Here is a 19,643-nt window from a genome sequence, read left to right as displayed (position 1 = left end):
CCACTCCAATATTACTGCAATACCACTCCAATATCACTGCAATATCACTCCAATATTACTGCAATACCACTCCAATACTACTGCAATACCACTCCAATATTACTGCAATACCACTCCAATACGACAGCAATACCACTCCAATATTACTGCAATATTACTCCAATACTACTGCAATACTACTCCAATACTACTGCAATACCACTCCAATACTACTGCAATACCCCTCCAATATCACTGCAATATCACTCCAATATTACTGCAATACCACTCCAATATTACTGCAATACCACTCCAATACTACAGCAATACCACTCCAATATTACTGCAATATTACTCCAATACTACTGCAATACTACTCCAATACTACTGCAATACCACTCCAATACTACTGCAATACCACTCCAATATTACTGCAATACCACTCCAAAATCACTGCAATATCACTCCAATATTACTGCAATACCACTCCAATATTACTGCAATACCACTCCAATATTACTGCAATACCCCTCCAATATCACTGCAATATCACTCCAATATTACTGCAATACCACTCCAATATTACTGCAATATTACTCCAATACTACTGCAATACTACTCCAATACTACTGCAATACCACTCCAATACTACTGCAATACCACTCCAATATTACTGCAATACCACTCCAAAATCACTGCAATATCACTCCAATATTACCGCAATACCACTCCAATACTACAGCAATACCACTCCAATATTACTGCAATATTACTCCAATACTACTCCAATACTACTGCAATACCACTCCAATATTACTGCAATACCACTCCAATATCACTGCAATTTCACTCCAATATTACTGCAATACCACTCCAATATTACTGCAATACCACTCCAATACTACAGCAATACCACTCCAATATTACTGCAATATTACTCCAATACTACTGCAATACTACTCCAATACTACTGCAATACCACTCCAATACTACTGCAATACCACTCCAATATTACTGCAATACCACTCCAAAATCACTGCAATATCACTCCAATATTACTGCAATACCACTCCAATATTACTGCAATACCACTCCAATACTACAGCAATACCACTCCAATATTACTGCAATATTACTCCAATACTACTGCAATACCACTCCAATATTACTGCAATACCACTCCAATACTACAGCAATACCACTCCAATATTACTGCAATATTACTCCAATACTACTGCAATATCACTCCAATATTACTGCAATACCACTCCAAAATCACTGCAATATCACTCCAATATTACTGCAATACCACTCCAATATTACTGCAATACCACTCCAATACTACAGCAATACCACTCCAATATTACTGCAATATTACTCCAATACTACTGCAATACCACTCCAATATTACTGCAATACCACTCCAATACTACAGCAATACCACTCCAATATTACTGCAATATTACTCCAATACTACTGCAATATCACTCCAATATTATTGCAATACCACTCCAATATCACTGCAATACCACTCCAATATTACTGCAATACCACTCCAATATTACTGCAATACCACTCCAATATTACTGCAATACCACTCCAATATTACTGCAATATTACTCCAATACTACTGCAATACTACTCCAACATTACTGCAATACCACTCCAATATTACTGCAATACCACTCCAATATTACTGCAATACTGCTGAAATATTACTGCAATATCACTACAATATTACTGCAATACTACTCCAATATTACTGCAATACCACTACAATATTACTGCAATACTACTCCAATATTACTCCAATATTACTGCAATATTACTGCAATACCACTCCAATACTACTCCAATACCACTCCAATATTACTGCAATACCACTCCAATATTACTGCAATACCACTCCAATATTACTGCAATACTACTCCAATATTACTCCAATATTACTGCAATATTACTCCAATATTACTGCAATACCACTCCAATACTACAGCAATACCACTCCAATATTACTGCAATACCACTCCATTATTACTCCAATATTACTGCAATATTACTCCAATATTACTGCAATACTACTCCAATATTACTCCAATATTTCTGCAATATTACTCCAATATTACTGCAATATCACTCCAATACTACTCCAATACCACTCCAATATTACTGCAATACCACTCCAATATTACTGCAATACCACTCCAATATTACTGCAATACCACTCCAATATTACTCCGTTACTGCAATACTACTCCAATATTATTCCAATACTACTCCAATATTACTGCAATACTACTGAAATATTACTGCAATATCACTCCAATATTACTGCACTATTAATCCAATCGTACTTCAATACTACTGCAATATTACTGCATTATTACTCCAATATTACTGCAATACTACTCCAATATTACTGCAATATTACCGCAATACCACTCCAATACTACTCCAATATTACTGCAATACTACTCCAATATTACTCCAATACCACTCCAATATTACTGCAATACCACTCCAATATTACTTCAATATGACTGCAATACTACTCCAATATTACTTCAATATTACTGCAATATTACTCCAATATTACTCCAGTACTACTTCAATATTACTGCTATTACTCCAATATTACTGCAATACTACTCCAATATTACTCCAATACTACGGCAATATTACTGCAATACAACTCCAATATTACAGCAATATTACTGCAATACTACTCCAATATTACTGCAATACCACTCCAATATTATTGCAATACTACTCCAATATTACGCCAATGCTACTCCAATATTACGCCAATACTACTCCAATATTACTGCAATATTACTCCAATATTACTACAATAGTACTGCAATATTACTCCAATCCTACTGCAATACTACTCCAATATTACCGCAATACAACTCCAATATTACAGCAATATTACTGCAATACTACTCCAATATTACTGCAATACCACTCCAATATTATTGCAATACTACTCCAATATTACGCCAATACTACTACAATATTACTACAATATTACGCCAATACTACTCCAATATCACTGCAATATTACTCCAATCCTACTGCAATACTACTCCAATATTACTACAATACTACTGCAATATTACTCCAATCCTACTGCAATACTACTCCAATATTACCACATTATTACTGCAATATTACTGCAATACTACTGCAATACTACTCCAATATTACCACATTATTACTACAATATTACTGCAATACTGCTCCAATATTACTGCAATACTACTCCAGTATTACTCCAATACTGCTCCATTACTACTCCAATATTGCTGCAATACCACTCCAATATTACTGCAATACCACTCCAATATTACTGCAATACCACTCCAATATTACTGCAATTCTACTCCAATATTACTGCAATATGACTTCAATACTTCTCCAATATTACTGCAACACCACTCCAATATTACTCCACTACTACTGCAATACCACTCCAATATTACTCCAGTATTACTGCAATACTACTCCAATATTACTCCAGTACTACTACAATATTATTGCTACCACGCCAATATTACTCCAATATTACTCCAATAGTACTGCAATATTACTGCAATACTACTCCAATATTACTGCAATACTACTCCAATAATACTCCAGTACTACTACAATATTACTGCTACCAATCCAATATTACTGCAATACTACTCCAATATTACTGCAATACTACTGCAATATTACTGCAATTCTACTCTAATATTACTGCAATACTACTCCAGTATTACTCCAATATTACTGCAATATTTATCCAATACTACTTCAATATTTATCCAATACTATTGCAATACTTCTTCAATATTACCATAATACTACTGCAATATTACTCCAATACTATTCCAATACTACTCCAATATTACTGAAATATTTCTCTAATACTACTCCAATATTACAGCAACATTACTCCAATATTACAGCAATACTATTCCAATATTACTGCAATGCCACTGCAATATTACTGCATTATTACTACAATATTACTGCAATACTACTCTAATATTACCATAATAGTACTGCAATATTACTCCAATACTACTCCATTACAGCAATATTACTGCAATATATCTCCAATATTACTAATATTACTGCAATATATCTCCAATATTACTAATATTACTGCAATACTTCTCCAATATTACTGTAATACTATTCCAATACTACTTCAATATTAGTTTAATATTACTCCAATATAACAGCAATACTACTCCAATGCTACTGCAATACGACTCCGATATTACACCATATTATTCTGTTGTTATTCCAATACTATTCTAATAGTACACTGTATATTACTTAGTTACTACTCCAATATAACTGCAATGTTCATAGTACTCCAATACTCTATATTACTCCAATTCTACTCCAAAAACACTTCACTTCTCTATATTACTCAAATACTACTCCAATATTACATATTATTCTAATGTTACTCCAACTTCTAATGTTACTCCAATAATACTCCAATATTACTCTGATACTACTCAATGTTACTCCATATTACACCACAATGACTACAATTGTATTCCATGTTACTCAAATACTACTTTACAATATTCCAATGATACTCCAATGCTATTTCAATACTACTCCAATGTTACAACAATATTACACAATATTACTCCAATACTAGTTGAATACTACTCCATATTACTTCATTATTACAAAATTACTAAATTTTACTCCAATACTACACAAATATTACACTATATTACTTCAATATTACTCCAGTACTAAACCATATCACTCCAATATTACACCAAAGTACTCCAGCAATACTCTAATATTACTCCAATATTATTGCAATATTAGTCCATGCTACTTCAATACTAATCCATATTACTCTAATTCTGCTCCATTTCCCCAATATTGCTTCATTACTACTCAATTTCTACTCCACATTACTCCAATTGTATGCCATATTACTCATTATGACATTTTATTTCATAGTCACAATACAACTCTTGATTCTCCATCACAAGATATACACAATACATCTTCTGGTCTCCCCAACACCTGACGGACACAATACATCTTCTGGTCTCCCCTATACCTGACGGACACAATACATCTTCTGGTCTCCCCAACACCTGACGGACACAATACATCTTCTGGTCTCCCCTATACCTGACGGACACAATACATCTTCTGGTCTCCCCTATACCTGACGGACACAATACATCTTCTGGTCTCCTCTACACCTGACGGACACAATACATCTTCTGGTCTCCCCTACACCTGACGGACACAATACATCTTCTGGTCTCCTCTACACCTGACGGACACAATACATCTTCTGGTCTCCTCTACACCTGCTGGACACAATACATCTTCTGGTCTCCCCTACACCTGCTGGACACAATACATCTTCTGGTCTCCTCTACACCTGACGGATACAATACATCTTCTGGTCTCCCCTACACCTGACGGACACAATACATCTTCTGGTCTCCCCTACACCTGACGGACACAATACGTCTTCTGGTCTCCTCTACACCTGACGGTCACAATACATCTTCTGGTCTCCCCTACACCTGCTGGACACAATACATCTTCTGGTCTCCTCTACACCTGACGGACACAATACATCTTCTGGTCTCCCCTACACCTGACGGACACAATACATCTTCTGGACTCCTCTACACCTGACGGACACAATACGTCTTCTGGTCTCCTCTACACCTGACGGACACAATACATCTTCTGGTCTCCCCTACACCTGCTGGACACAATACATCTTCTGGTCTCCTCTACACCTGACGGACACAATACATCTTCTGGTCTCCCCTACACCTGACGGACACAATACATCTTCTGGTCTCCCCTACACCTGACGGACACAATACATCTTCTGGTCTCCTCTACACCTGACGGACACAATACATCTTCTGGTCTCCCCTACACCTGACGGACACAATACATCTTCTGGTCTCCCCTACACCTGACGGACACAATACATCTTCTGGTCTCCTCTACACCTGACGGACACAATACATCTTCTGGTCTCCTCTACACCTGACGGACACAATACATCTTCTGGTCTCCTCTACACCTGACGGAAACAATACATTTTCTGGTCTCCTCTACACCTGACGGACACAATACATCTTCTGGTCTCCCCTACACCTGAAGGACACAATACATCTTCTGGTCTCCTCTACACCTGACGGACACAATACATCTTCTGGTCTCCCCTACACCTGACGGACACAATACATCTTCTGGTCTCCCCTACACCTGACGGACACAATACATCTTCTGGTCTCCTCTACACCTGACGGACACAATACATCTTCTGGTCTCCTCTACACCTGCTGGACACAATACATCTTCTGGTCTCCCCTACACCTGCTGGACACAACACATCTTCTGGTCTCCTCTACACCTGACGGATACAATACATCTTCTGGTCTCCCCTACACCTGACGGACACAATACATCTTCTGGTCTCCCCTACACCTGACGGACACAATACGTCTTCTGGTCTCCTCTACACCTGACGGACACAATACATCTTCTGGTCTCCCCTACACCTGCTGGACACAATACATCTTCTGGTCTCCTCTACACCTGACGGACACAATACATCTTCTGGTCTCCCCTACACCTGACGGACACAATACATCTTCTGGACTCCTCTACACCTGACGGACACAATACGTCTTCTGGTCTCCTCTACACCTGACGGACACAATACATCTTCTGGTCTCCCCTACACCTGCTGGACACAATACATCTTCTGGTCTCCTCTACACCTGACGGACACAATACATCTTCTGGTCTCCCCTACACCTGACGGACACAATACATCTTCTGGTCTCCCCTACACCTGACGGACACAATACATCTTCTGGTCTCCTCTACACCTGACGGACACAATACATCTTCTGGTCTCCCCTACACCTGACGGACACAATACATCTTCTGGTCTCCCCTACACCTGACGGACACAATACATCTTCTGGTCTCCTCTACACCTGACGGACACAATACATCTTCTGGTCTCCTCTACACCTGACGGACACAATACATCTTCTGGTCTCCCCTACACCTGACGGACACAATACATCTTCTGGTCTCCCCTACACCTGACGGACACAATACATCTTCTGGTCTCCTCTACACCTGACGGACACAATACATCTTCTGGTCTCCCCTACACCTGACGGACACAATACAACTTCTGGTCTCCCCTACACCTGACGGACACAATACATCTTCTGGTCTCCTCTACACCTGACGGACACAATACATCTTCTGGTCTCCTCTACACCTGACGGACACAATACATCTTCTGGTCTCCTCTACACCTGACAGACACAATACATCTTCTGGTCTCCCCTACACCTGACGGACACAATACATCTTCTGGTCTCCCCTACACCTGACGGACACAATACATCTTCTGGTCTCCCCTACACCTGACGGACACAATACATCTTCTGGTCTCCTCTACACCTGACGGACACAATACATCTTCTGGTCTCCCCTACACCTGACGGACACAATACATCTTCTGGTCTCCTCTACACCTGACGGACACAATACATCTTCTGGTCTCCTCTACACCTGACGGACACAATACATCTTCTGGTCTCCTCTACACCTGACGGAAACAATACATTTTCTGGTCTCCTCTACACCTGACGGACACAATACATCTTCTGGTCTCCCCTACACCTGAAGGACACAATACATCTTCTGGTCTCCTCTACACCTGACGGACACAATACATCTTCTGGTCTCCCCTACACCTGACGGACACAATACATCTTCTGGTCTCCCCTACACCTGACGGACACAATACATCTTCTGGTCTCCTCTACACCTGACGGACACAATACATCTTCTGGTCTCCTCTACACCTGCTGGACACAATACATCTTCTGGTCTCCCCTACACCTGCTGGACACAACACATCTTCTGGTCTCCTCTACACCTGACGGATACAATACATCTTCTGGTCTCCCCTACACCTGACGGACACAATACATCTTCTGGTCTCCCCTACACCTGACGGACACAATACGTCTTCTGGTCTCCTCTACACCTGACGGACACAATACATCTTCTGGTCTCCCCTACACCTGCTGGACACAATACATCTTCTGGTCTCCTCTACACCTGACGGACACAATACATCTTCTGGTCTCCCCTACACCTGACGGACACAATACATCTTCTGGACTCCTCTACACCTGACGGACACAATACGTCTTCTGGTCTCCTCTACACCTGACGGACACAATACATCTTCTGGTCTCCCCTACACCTGCTGGACACAATACATCTTCTGGTCTCCTCTACACCTGACGGACACAATACATCTTCTGGTCTCCCCTACACCTGACGGACACAATACATCTTCTGGTCTCCCCTACACCTGACGGACACAATACATCTTCTGGTCTCCTCTACACCTGACGGACACAATACATCTTCTGGTCTCCCCTACACCTGACGGACACAATACATCTTCTGGTCTCCCCTACACCTGACGGACACAATACATCTTCTGGTCTCCTCTACACCTGACGGACACAATACATCTTCTGGTCTCCTCTACACCTGACGGACACAATACATCTTCTGGTCTCCTCTACACCTGACGGACACAATACATCTTCTGGTCTCCTCTACACCTGACAGACACAATACATCTTCTGGTCTCCCCTACACCTGACGGACACAATACATCTTCTGGTCTCCCCTACACCTGACGGACACAATACATCTTCTGGTCTCCCCTACACCTGACGGACACAATACATCTTCTGGTCTCCTCTACACCTGACGGACACAATACATCTTCTGGTCTCCCCTACACCTGACGGACACAATACATCTTCTGGTCTCCTCTACACCTGACGGACACAATACATCTTCTGGTCTCCTCTTCACCTGACGGACACAATACATCTTCTGGTCTCCTCTACACCTGACGGAAACAATACATCTTCTGGTCTCCTCTACACCTGACGGACACAATACATCTTCTGGTCTCCTCTACACCTGCTGGACACAATACATCTTCTGGTCTCCCCTACACCTGCTGGACACAATACATCTTCTGGTCTCCTCTACACCTGACGGATACAATACATCTTCTGGTCTCCCCTACACCTGACGGACACAATACATCTTCTGGTCTCCCCTACACCTGACGGACACAATACGTCTTCTGGTCTCCTCTACACCTGACGGACACAATACGTCTTCTGGTCTCCCCTACACCTGCTGGACACAATACATCTTCTGGTCTCCCCTACACCTGACGGACACAATACATCTTCTGGTCTCCCCTACACCTGACGGACACAATACATCTTCTGGACTCCTCTACACCTGACGGACACAATACGTCTTCTGGTCTCCTCTACACCTGACGGACACAATACATCTTCTGGTCTCCCCTACACCTGCTGGACACAATACATCTTCTGGTCTCCTCTACACCTGACGGACACAATACATCTTCTGGTCTCCCCTACACCTGACGGACACAATACATCTTCTGGTCTCCCCTACACCTGACGGACACAATACATGTTCTGGTCTCCTCTACACCTGACGGACACAATATATCTTCTGGTCTCCCCTACACCTGACGGACACAATACATCTTCTGGTCTCCCCTACACCTGACGGACACAATACATCTTCTGGTCTCCTCTACACCTGACGGACACAATACATCTTCTGGTCTCCTCTACACCTGACGGACACAATACATCTTCTGGTCTCCCCTACACCTGAAGGACACAATACATCTTCTGGTCTCCCCTACACCTGACGGACACAATACATCTTCTGGTCTCCCCTACACCTGACGGACACAATACATCTTCTGGTCTCCCCTACACCTTACGGACACAATACATCTTCTGGTCTCCCCTACACCTGACGGACACAATACATCTTCTGGTCTCCCCTACACCTGACGGACACAATACATCTTCTGGTCTCCCCTACACCTGACGGACACAATACATCTTCTGGTCTCCCCTACACCTGACGGACACAATACATCTTCTGGTCTCCCCTACACCTGACGGACACAATACATCTTCTGGTCTCCTCTACACCTGACGGACACAATACATCTTCTGGTCTCCCCTACACCTGACGGACACAATACATCTTCTGGTCTCCTCTACACCTGACGGACACAATACATCTTCTGGTCTCCCCTACACCTGACGGACACAATACATCTTCTGGTCTCCTCTACACCTGACGGACACAATACATCTTCTGGTCTCCCCTACACCTGACGGACACAATACATCTTCTGGTCTCCCCTACACCTGACGGACACAATACATCTTCTGGTCTCCCCTACACCTGACGGACACAATACATCTTCTGGTCTCCCCTACACCTGACGGACACAATACATCTTCTGGTCTCCCCTACACCTGACGGACACAATACATCTTCTGGTTTCCCCTACACCTGACGGACACAATACATCTTCTGGTCTCCCCTACACCTGACGGACACAATACATCTTCTGGTCTCCCCTACACCTGACGGACACAATACATCTTCTGGTCTCCTCTACACCTGACGGACACAATACATCTTCTGGTCTCCCCTATACCTGACGGACACAATACATCTTCTGGTCTCCTCTACACCTGACGGACACAATACATCTTCTGGTCTCCCCTACACCTGACGGACACAATACATCTTCTGGTCTCCCCTACACCTGACGGACACAATACATCTTCTGGTCTCCCCTACACCTGACGGACACAATACATCTTCTGGTCTCCCCTACACCTGACGGACACAATACATCTTCTGGTCTCCCCTACACCTGACGGACACAATACATCTTCTGGTCTCCCCTACACCTGACGGACACAATACATCTTCTGGTCTCCTCTACACCTGACGGACACAATACATCTTCTGGTCTCCCCTACACCTGACGGACACAATACATCTTCTGGTCTCCTCTACACCTGACGGACACAATACATCTTCTGGTCTCCTCTACACCTGACGGACACAATACATCTTCTGGTCTCCTCTACACCTGACGGAAACACAATACATCTTCTGGTCTCCCCTACACCTGACGGACACAATACATCTTCTGGTCTCCCCTACACCTGACGGACACAATACATCTTCTGGTCTCCCCTACACCTGACGGACACAATACATCTTCTGGTCTCCCCTACACCTGACGGACACAATACATCTTCTGGTCTCCCCTACACCTGACGGACACAATACATCTTCTGGTCTCCTCTACACCTGACGGACACAATACATCTTCTGGTCTCCTCTACACCTGACGGACACAATACATCTTCTGGTCTCCCCTACACCTGACGGACACAATACATCTTCTGGTCTCCTCTACACCTGACGGACACAATACATCTTCTGGTCTCCCCTACACCTGACGGACACAATACATCTTCTGGTCTCCCCTATAGCTGACGGACACAATACATCTCATACTTGACTCTACACCTGCTGGACTCAATACATCTTCAGGTCTCCTCTACACCTGCTGGACACAATACATCTTCTGGTCTCCTCTACACCTGATGGACACAATACAGCATAATGTTTTGTCTTTACCTGATGGATATAATGTATTTTATGGTCTTTCTTTTACATAATGGACACCACACATCTTATGTACCACCATATTAATAAACTTTGCCACTACAGGCCAATGCCATAAACAAAGCCTAGAAGCAAACTTGCCAAACTGATTAGATATTGGTCAAATAACCGGCTTCACTCCTATGTTCACCGCTGAGATATTAATTATTGGGAGTTGGGAGAGGGTGATTAGTTCTTCTACACTTTTCCTTGGCTGACATTCGGCTTTAGACGTGACCCCTGGTGGATTTAAAGCCTATTTAATTCTATTCACAATAAATCCACATCTTGGAATATGCACAGAAGTAATGATCAATGTGTATGAATATTTTCAAGGAAGAGGAAGAAAATCAATTTGGTTTTGTATTGATTTCCTGGGAAGGATTTCATGGTGTATCATACTTTCTATGCATAGTGTACTACATTAGCCGAGCAGAATATATGTATATATATATATATATATATATATATATATATATATATATATATATATATATATGGGTGTGTATATATATATATATATATATATATATATAAATCTATATATATATATGTATATATATTCTGTGTGTTGATATATATATAATCTGTTTGTTTATATATATATATATATATATATATACATACACATATATATATATACATATATATATATTATTTTTTTTATATATATATATATATATTGTTATAATGGGTTCCCTATGTACTACATCGATACATTGAATGTATAGTCTTGGATGAACACGTTGGCTTTAGTCATGGTCTTTGTCGGCGCTGGTGGCATTTTCATTTTTTCTTTATTTGCATTATATTTTACACTTTTTTACCTTCAATATATAAATGTACATGTCAATTTTTAATATGTTCTTCATCATTTTTTTTATTTTGCCATTTTCCCCTGTAACTGAGGCACAACATAGTGCCCCATTCCCAAAAATAAGTATGCTTCTCGGACTTGGGACCCACATTTATCACACGTCATGTGAATACGTCATTGATGTTCACGATAGGAGTACCCCTTTAAGTCTAATCCCATTATAGTCCTATGATATGAACACTCTCCTCTGTTGGACTGCGCAGACACGCTGTCTCGGCGAGAGCGCTCCGATGATTACTGTTAGTATAATGCAGAGTATATTGTTTTACCAGAGGCAGAACGTCGCTCTCTTTTACTTTGTATTCCCAGCGCTGCAGAACCGGCGAGCTCGATCATAAATAGCCATGAGAAATTAACATTATAACATAATTTAATCAAGATATTACACATTGACAGATGACGGTACAAAATCCTTATCATTTATTCACTAGCCTTTATTTTTAGACTTGTTTCGAGTGTTAATTACTGGTCAATGAGAAAGTAGGTTAAGAGAGTTTGCGAAAGCAAAATCTTTTATTGGCAAAACTAGTGAACAGGTGGTGAGCCCCGATCTCCGCGAACGTTGCCTTCGGGCGCAATCTTCCAGCGCGCAATAAGATATGGCTGCCCTGCTTTGCTGTCTTAATGTTCCCGCCTGTATCCACATCTTGCAGATGTCTCGGAACAGAGAAAGACCTTAAATTTTAGGTTGAGCAGAGCGGGAGGAATGAAAGTTGTCGTAATGAGTTACTTTATTTAACTAAATTGATTGGATCGTAAAATCACAGTTGCAACATTTTAAGGATTATGCTGATTTTTTTTTCAGCAATCTTCCATATGATTTAGATGTATTTGTAGGGTACACTGCGGTGGGATTCACCATCAGTGCTCAATTCATGCTTCTTTGTATTACAGCAGCAGAAGATGAGTGTGTTGATCTTGTAGTCAGGCAGTGACCTGTCCATTCATCTAATGATGACAGAGCTGCTTGTCGTTCATATGATTTAGATGTATTTGTAGGGTACACTGCGGTGGGATTCACCATCAGTGCTCAATTCATGCTTCTTTGTATTACAGCAGCAGAAGATGAGTGTGTTGATCTTGTAGTCAGGCAGTGACCTGTCCATTCATCTAATGATGACAGAGCTGCTTGTCGTTCATATGATTTAGATGTATTTGTAGGGTACACTGCGGTGGGATTCACCATCAGTGCTCAATTCATGCTTCTTTGTATTACAGCAGCAGAAGATGAGTGTGTTGATCTTGTAGGCGGGCAGTGACCTGTCCACTCATCTAATGATGACAGAGCTGCTTGTCGTTCATATGATTTAGATGTTTGTGTAGGGTACACTGCGGTGGGATCACCATCAGTGCTCAATTAATGCTTCTTTGTATTACAGCAGCAGAAGATGAGTGTGTTGATCTTGTAGGCGGGCAGTGACCTGTCCACTCATCTAATGATGACAGAGCTGCTTGTCGTTCATATGATTTAGATGTTTGTGTAGGGTACACTGTGGTGGAATCACCATCAGTGCTCAATTCATGCTTCTTTGTATTACAGCAGCAGAAGATGAGTGTGTTGATCTTGTAGTCAGGCAGTGACCTGTCCACTCATCTAATGATGACAGAGCTGCTTGTCGTTCATATGATTTAGATGTATTTGTAGGGTACACTGCAATGGGATCACCATCATTGCTCAATTTATGCTTCTTTGTATCACAGCAGCAGAAGATGAGTGAGCTGATCTTGCAGGCAGGCAGTAACCTGTCCACTTATCTAATGACAACAGGGCTGCTCGTCACTGGTGGTGGTGTCATGATGTGAGGAGGGGAATATAGTAAGTGGGGATGTCACAGATTAATGGTGAAAGGAGTGACTTGCAACAGCTCACAGTATTGCAGAAGAGCATTGTACTGATTCTGAGAAAGCCAGTGACCTGTTCACAAATGCAACTTTAATTAAATCAGGGATGTAACATTGGAGACATTGCAAATATAACATCCCGCAGCCAATAAATTCAAAGGTAAGATTATAGCAACTGCTGAGGAGTGTGTTGATCTTGTAGGAGGGAAGTGACCAATAATGTTGTAATGCAGTAAGGACATGGGGTAATACTATGAGGAGGGAAAGAAAATTAAGATGTCACACACTGATAGTAATAGCAGCAGCTCAGAGTAGATTGACCAGGTCACTCTCTTCCACAATCATGATGCTGGTAAGGATGGGGCTGCATTTCTTTATGATGAATTTTGATAGGCTACATCCTGCAGTCAATAATTTCAGCAGCAGCAGAGGAGTGTGCTGATCTTGTGGGTGGCAGTGGCAATGACCTGTCCACTTACATGATAATATTTTTGATGTTAGATAAGGAACACAATAAAAGTGGAAAGTCACAACCTGAAAGCAGGAGGGTTTTCCAGTGGCTCTGAGTATATGAGAAGATGACTGTGCTGATTTTGTGGAAGGCAGTGACCTGTTCGCTCATCTGATAATAGGGAGGATGGCTTCAGGTCACAAGGGAGGTGTCATAATGTGAGGAGGGGAATGTAGAAAAGTGAGATCTAATAGATTGAAGGTGAAAAGAGCAGAGACTTCCAGCAGAGCAAAGTATTTCAGGAGAGCATTGTGTTCATTTTGTGGCAGGCAGTGACCAGTTCACTCATGTGACATTACTGAGGACAGGGCTGCATGTCTGTGTCCATGTATTGCATTAGATTGGCTGAAGTTGGAATATTTTATAGTTAACACATTGAAGGGATGATTTTAGCAGCGGGAGAGGAGTGGGATGATCTTGAATGGGGCACTGACCTGTCCACTGAGGTGAAAAACTTAGCTGCATGTGACAGGGAAAGTGTCCTGTGTAGGGAAATGGAGGCAACAGGGAGGTTACAGACTGAACGTAGATGGAGACTTGTCCTCCCACAGCACAGAGTATTTCAGAAGAGGAGTGTACTGAATTTGTAAGCTGGAAGTACCCTGTTTCTTACATTATAATATATTATTAATGAGGACAGAGCTGCATGTGACAGGGGAAGAGTCATTATATGAGGAGGGGTGTGGAGACAGACTAAGAATGATGGCAAACTGTGCAGAAGCACAGAGGATTTCAGGAGCTGATGTTTTCAGACACTGCAACTATCCCTACTCAGGATGTAGCAAATAACTAATATAGTCTAAGGGTGAGTGGAGAGTGATGTCAATTATTGTGCTATTGTCTCTGTTATCAGCCATTCTAATAATTAACAAATCACAATATACAGATGCAGGCTGTGCTATTGTCTCTGTTATCAGCCATTCTAATCATGAACAAATCGCAATATACAGATGCAGATTGTGCTATCGTCTCTGTTATCACCCATTCTAATAATGAACAAATCGCAATATACAGATGCAGATTGTGCTACTGTCTCTGGTATCACCCATTCTAATCATTAAGAAATTGCAATATACAGATGCAGATTGTGCTATTGTCTCTGTTATCACCCATTCTAATAATGAACAAATCGCAATATACAGATGCAGATTAGGTGATAAGAGACAATAGCGTATTCTAATAATTAAGAAATTGCAATATACAGATGCAGAGCCCAACAGAGTAATGCACAAATAACCGTGGAGGGAAATGGGGGATACACGGATCCCATGAGAATAATTCACTCCAGATGCCCCCCATGCCCGTTGGGCCTCGTACACACTGGACCATGGATACATCACATGTAACAGCTTTAGTCTTACATCTTCCACGGTGGAGGCGACGTCTCTGGTTTCCTGCGCTCCTCGCGTTTGTTTGGCATCATTTCTGGGGTGTGAGGTTGTAAATGGCAGCGAGTAATGACTGTAGTTAACACATTGTTAGGGAAAGTGATAATTCACACCTAGGGTGACTCAGCCCTGGTATCAGGGAAATGGGATCCGCGGCCAAACCCGAGATCGGAGAGAACGCTCCGTCTATAAAACCAATGGCGGCAACTTGTACGAGTCACAGGAGGAGATCATTATGTATCTGAAGATGCAGCAGCGGAACGTAAGACGCCGCGTAATAGACGAAGATACAAAATTGCTACATTTATTGATACTTTCATCAGATTAGAAAAATATGATCTTCCAGAAATGGCTCCACTCTTGTCAGCCCCATTTTTTACGCTGTTATACCAGTCGCAACCCATATACAAAGGTGGCGCCATTTCTGGAACTACAATTTTCTATTCTTATAAAAACAAGTTCTCTCATTCTGAAGTTTCCAAAAATCCCATAAAGTGACCACGTTTTAAAAAAAAAAAAAAAATGGTGGCAATAGGACCTCTTTCCCCCCAGATTGGGTGAGGATCTGGGCTGTTGAGCCCCCCAATGACTTTTATGACTTGTTTGATTGAACGCAACTGTCATATGATGCCGGTGCCAACTTTAAAAAATGCTATAGGGTAAAAATCTGCAGCCTGCATGGCAGTGTAAAGTATGGGGGATAAGGACTCTATCCAGATAACAGCATACCGTCCATTGTCAAATCTTAAAGACAACCCCCGACTATATGTCCCACTAGTCCCAATAGAAGAAGGTCGACTCTAGGGGCCAAGAGAAAAGTGGAAGTTATGTAAGCACTCCGCTCTTAGACACCTGGCGTGACCAAACTTTAAATGGGCGGCAAATCATTTCAGTGATTGTCATTTAAAGGGATTGTCCAGGATTAGAAAAACATGGCTGTCCCATTTGTAGGCAGTGGAGCCGCAATACCACATACAACCTGCAGACAGGGGTGGAGCTGTTTTTGAAACAAGGCCATGTTTTTTTTTTAATCATGGACATTCCCTTTTAGTGCTATAGGGGAAATGTGGATTCCTCCTCCAAAAAATATCAAGGATTGGTGAGGCCTGATCATTCTTTAAAGGTTATGATCTAATAATGCCGCGCGTGGATATCCTGACTTATACAGAGAAATACATCACCCATAGATGCCCATATACAGAACTGATATAGGGAGGTATTAGTTTTTTTCATTATGCCTTTTTAGCAACTAATGTAACATATAGTAAAAATAAATGTATACTGATGTATCCTGGGTCGGACTGGCCGTCTAGAAATTCTGGAAAAATACCAGGTGGGCTGGTCCGGTTGTGGACCACATTGTCTGCTATGCTGTTAACAGTATCAGCGTCCTCAGGGTGCTGATACTGTTAACAGTTGAGACGGAGCATCGGGGACGGGGATGGCATGGGCCTTTCGAATGAAAGGGAAGAATTTGACTCCCAGTTCGTCCTTGGATGTATCGCAGCCTGAACAAACTGTATAAAAAAAATCAATTTGCAAGAAACGCGTTTTTTGACCCCAATGTGCGAGTGTCACCTGAGCTCCCACAATGCAGAATTCGGAATGCAGCTCTAGCTGTGAATGGAGCAGAAATCCCAATCGTTACCCTTTTTTTAATTTAAAGCAGCCTAACTACGAAATTTGCGAGATTTACAGATCTGGATAATAAACGTAACGCCCCGCCATAATTCTCCATCTCATCTTGTGAACTATTTTTAATCTCTTCTCCGATTTGTTCTGGATTAAGAGCAGGCAGAGAAGAAGAAGAGAAGAAGAGGAGGAATCCTGGCACGTGGCTCCCGCCGTGTCTGCGCCCATCAGCGTGGTCAGGCCTCCATTCCATCATTTCTAATCATAAAACCCCCACAAGAGCTTCCCTGAAAAATATGCAAATAAAATATGCAACAGGATATGATCCTTGCGTGCCAGATGTTTAGTCTTTGCCTTTGAAGTTTCCCTTTTAATCTTTTCTTGTACTATATATTAAATAGATAAAGTCGCTTTATATCGCTTGCATTGTGTCAGCGATCGGCTCGCTTTATGGAGGCGCCAATTAAAAATGTGCTTTTCTTTCCGAGGACAGCACCACTTTTCTCTACAGGTTGTGTCTGGTAGTGCAGCTTAGTCCTGTTTTTACCTGAATGAGCTGCAATACCATAAATGACCTGGGAAAGGTGCTGTTCTCTGGAAAAGAGTGAGATGTGGTACTATCTTTTCCATATGCTCTCCTGTACCGATCGATAGGTCTATCTTTTTTTTTTCTCCAGGAACGGCGCCACTCTTGTCACTTACACTTACACTTATCACTTACAAAAATGGTCAATCTGAGCTAGACCTCACATTATCTCTCATGAGAAAAAAAGGATCAAGCAGTGTAATTTAATATGCCCAATCCCTCTTTCCTCCCCAACAAGAGGAATGAGGCATTACATAGTGTTGGGTCCAGCTACCGAGATCTCAGCGATCACCAGTAATCTACAGTGCCACCACAAGAGGAATGAGGCATTACATAGTGCTGGGTCCAGCTACCGAGATCTCAGCGATCACCAGTAATCTACAGTGCCACCACAAGAGGAATGAGGCATTACATAGTGCTGGGTCCAGCTACCGAGATCTCAGCGATCACCAGTAATCTACAGTGCCACCACAAGAGGAATGAGGCATTACATAGTGCTGGGTCCAGCTACCGAGATCTCAGCGATCACCAGTAATCTTCAGTGCCACAACAAGAGGAATGAGGCATTACATAGTGTTGGGTCCAGCTACCGAGATCCCAGCGGTCACCAGTAATCTACAGTGCCACAACAGATGAATGAGGCATTACACAGATTTGGGTCCAGCTACCGAGATCTCAGCGATCACCAGTAATCTACAGTGCCACCACAAGAGGAATGAGGCATTACATAGTGCTGGGTCCAGCTACCGAGATCTCAGCGATCACCAGTAATCTTCAGTGCCACAACAAGAGGAATGAGGCATTACATAGTGTTGGGTCCAGCTACCGAGATCTCAGCGATCACCAGTAATCTTCAGTGCCACAACAAGAGGAATGAGGCATTACATAGTGTTGGGTCCAGCTACCGAGATCCCAGCGATCACCAGTAATCTACAGTGCCACAACAGAGGAATGAGGCATTACACAGATTTGGGTCCAGCTACCGAGATCTCAGTGATCATCTATAATCTACAGTGCCACCACAAGAGGAATGAGGCATTACATAGTGTTGGGTCCAGCTACCGAGATCTCAGCGATCACCAGTAATCTACAGTGCCACCACAAGAGGAATGAGGCATTACATAGTGCTGGGTCCAGCTACCGAGATCTCAGCGATCACCA

The 19,643-nt window shown here is 42.2% G+C and overlaps 1 protein-coding gene across 12 annotated transcripts in view; it reads right to left on the bottom strand.

Annotated features, from left to right (window-relative positions):
- ZNF536 (zinc finger protein 536) overlaps positions 1 to 19,643 on the bottom strand; it is an 809,539-nt gene that overhangs the window by 537,736 nt on the left and 252,160 nt on the right. The window lies entirely within an intron of this gene.

The sequence above is a fragment of the Phyllobates terribilis genome, unplaced genomic scaffold (genome assembly GCF_046119375.1).
Source record: "Phyllobates terribilis strain yellow unplaced genomic scaffold, ASM4611937v1 Scaffold_14__1_contigs__length_39327217, whole genome shotgun sequence".
In the NCBI taxonomy this organism is placed as follows: domain Eukaryota; kingdom Metazoa; phylum Chordata; class Amphibia; order Anura; family Dendrobatidae; genus Phyllobates; species Phyllobates terribilis.
The sequence above is the reverse complement of the archived record's forward strand: the minus strand, read 5'-3'. Positions and strand labels throughout refer to the sequence as shown.